Genomic DNA, 2500 nt, shown 5'->3' on the forward strand with positions numbered 1-2500 from the left:
TCGGTCTGAGCTCCATCAAGATCGCAATTTTCCCCGCCGACGGGCATGAGGGTGGCAATCTTATCTCGTGCCTTTACCGTCGAGGGAATTCCTCGTCCTCTCGTGAGCCACTCCCCTTCTGAGGGAAAAATAAGTAGCGGGTTGTGTCTTTGTTCCTCCCTTTGGATTGTGGGTTTTTTGTGGGACTCGCGTCATTTCTTCATTTCATGGTGTGCGCTTTGTGAACATCCCTTTCTCTAGTGGCCTTGCACTGTCGATGTATTTGTGGCTCGCAGCTTTCTCCAGCGTTGAGTGTCGGCCCATGACAACTCCTGTTTGGAGTTTGATTCTTTGACCCCTATTGACTCTCTCGCTGGAAAGGTTGTCAGGTGTTTTGTACACGGAGGGGTGCAATAGCGGGGTGGGTTTGTGTTATGGGCAGCAGTCTATTTGTCATTTGAAGCCTTGTGTCATTGGGTTGGGGGGTTGTTTGCCTCTCAGTGACGTGCTCCAGACACTGGTCTCATCGTGGCCCTCATCTTTTCTATTGGTAAATTTTTGGGTTGTGATTTATTTGCTTGGTTGTTTGCTATGTTGTAGAGCTGGAAAGGGTGTTGTGATGAATACATGTGGGAGGGTGTGAAGAGGTGGGACGCTTTTTTGATTGGGTGCCTTGTTTGATTTCTTTTTGGTTAGCGGACATCTTACTCGGCGTGCTGTTGAGCTTCTCTCTTTTCTTGGGATCTTTGTTTCTTTGGTGTTGTTTTCTTCCCTTCTTCCTTTTTCCCCTAGCCTTACGGAGGATAGGTGGGATTGTTGTGGATTGGTGTTCGGGAAGGACGAAAAGCAGTACGAGTTCCCAGGGTGGCCACCCTAGTCCTTCTCGATCACCGTCCCCTACAGTTCCCCCCTTTTTCTGAAGGCGCGAGGTTTGGGAAGCTTGTTCTCTGTTTGAGCCTCCCCTTGTGAGCCGGTAGCCATGTTTGATATCTCTTGCTTTCCTGTTGTTTTCTTCCCTTCTTGCTTTTGGCCCCTTAGCTTTACAGAGAAAAGGTGGGATTGTTGTGGATTGGTGTTCAGGAAGGACGAAAAGCAGTGCGAGTTTCGAGGGTGGCCACCCTAGTCCTTCTCGATCGCCGTCCCTTGTAGTTCCCCCCCTTTTTTTGAAGGCACGGGGGTGGGGAAGCTTGTTCCCTGTTTGAGCCTCCCCCTGTGAGCCGGTGGACGTGTTTGATATCTCTCTTTCTTTCATGTTGTTTTCTTCCCTTCTTTCTGTCCCTAGCTTTACGGAGAAAAGGTGGGATTGTTGTGGATTGGTGTTCGGGAAGGACGAAAAGCAGTGAGAGTTCCCAGGGTGGCCACCCTATTCCTTCGCGATCGTCGTCCCCTGTAGTTCCCCCCTTTTTGCGAAGGCACGGGGTTGGGGAAACTTGTTCTCTGTTTGAAGCCTCCTCCCCTTGTGAGCCAGTAGCCACGGTTGATATATCCCTTTCTCTCTTGTTGTTCTCTTCCCTTCTTCCTCGTGGCCCCTAGCTTTACGGAGAAAAGGTGGGATTCTTGTGGATTGGTGTTCCAGAAGGATGGAACGTAGTGCGAGCTCTCGGGGTGGCCACCCTCGTCCTTCTTGATCGTCGTCCCCTTCAATTCCCCCCTTTTGCCGAAGGCACGGGGCTTGGGAGGCTTGTGCTTTGTTTTCTACCCTATTTTGTTCTCTTCCTTTCAGTCCCTAGCTCTATGGAGAAAAGGGGGAATTGTTGTGGGTTGGTGTCGGGGAAGGGCTAAAAGCAGTGCGAGCTCCCAGGGTGGCCACCCTAGTCCTTCTCGATCGCTGTCCCACGCATTTCCCCCCTTTTTGCGAGGGCGTGGGGCTGGGGGGAGATTTTCCTCTGTTCGAGCCTCCCCCCGTGAGGGGGTTAGACACCCTTGTTTCTCTCTCTCATGTGTTTTTCCTCCTTTTGCCCCTTGGCCTTACATTTGTTGTGGGGGGGTTGCCCCTATTCAGTTTTGTGGCCGATTTTTCAGTAGTACGTGGAAACGACTCTCGGCAACGGATATCTCGGCTCTTGTTACGATGAAGAATGTAGCGAAATGCGATACTTAGTGTGAATTGCAGAATCCCGTGAACCATCGAGTTTTTGAACTCAATTTGCGCCCGAGGCCTCGGTCGAGGGCACGTCTGTCTGGGCGTCGCATCCCATTCAAACGCGCTCCCTGCAATATGCTAGGGAGTAGCGGAGCTGGTCGTCCGTGCCCCGTGCCGTGCGGTCGGCTGAAATACCTCAAGCGATGTTTCGTGGTGTGCGTCGGCGAGCAGTGATCTTGTCCCCTTGGATGGGTAGTCGGCGTTAGCCGATGCAAGCTTTGTGTGGCATCGCTCGAACTTGCTTTGCTCTCTCTTGTCCTCCCATGGGGTAGTGCGGATTTAGCTCCAACTTTGCGACCTCAGCTCAGGTGAGAACACTCGCTGAGTTTAAGCATATAATTAAGTGGAGCAAAAGAAACTTACAAGGATTCCCCTAGG

General features: G+C 51.6%; 1 non-coding gene and 1 pseudogene across 1 annotated transcript; both read left to right on the top strand.

Moving 5' to 3' along the window:
* Nucleotides 1–2015: 2015 nt before the first annotated feature.
* Nucleotides 2016–2169, top strand: LOC149154814 (5.8S ribosomal RNA). The gene has a single exon (XR_016263896.1). It is a non-coding gene; the product is annotated as a 5.8S ribosomal RNA (ribosomal RNA).
* A 270-nt stretch (nucleotides 2170–2439) lies between these two features.
* Nucleotides 2440–2500, top strand: part of LOC149154815 (25S ribosomal RNA) — a 2369-nt pseudogene continuing 2308 nt past the window's right edge.

This window comes from Pinus tabuliformis, chromosome 9 (assembly GCF_031772625.1).
Source record: "Pinus tabuliformis cultivar Carrire ecotype Pingquan chromosome 9, CPIR1, whole genome shotgun sequence".
NCBI lineage: Eukaryota > Viridiplantae > Streptophyta > Pinopsida > Pinales > Pinaceae > Pinus > Pinus tabuliformis.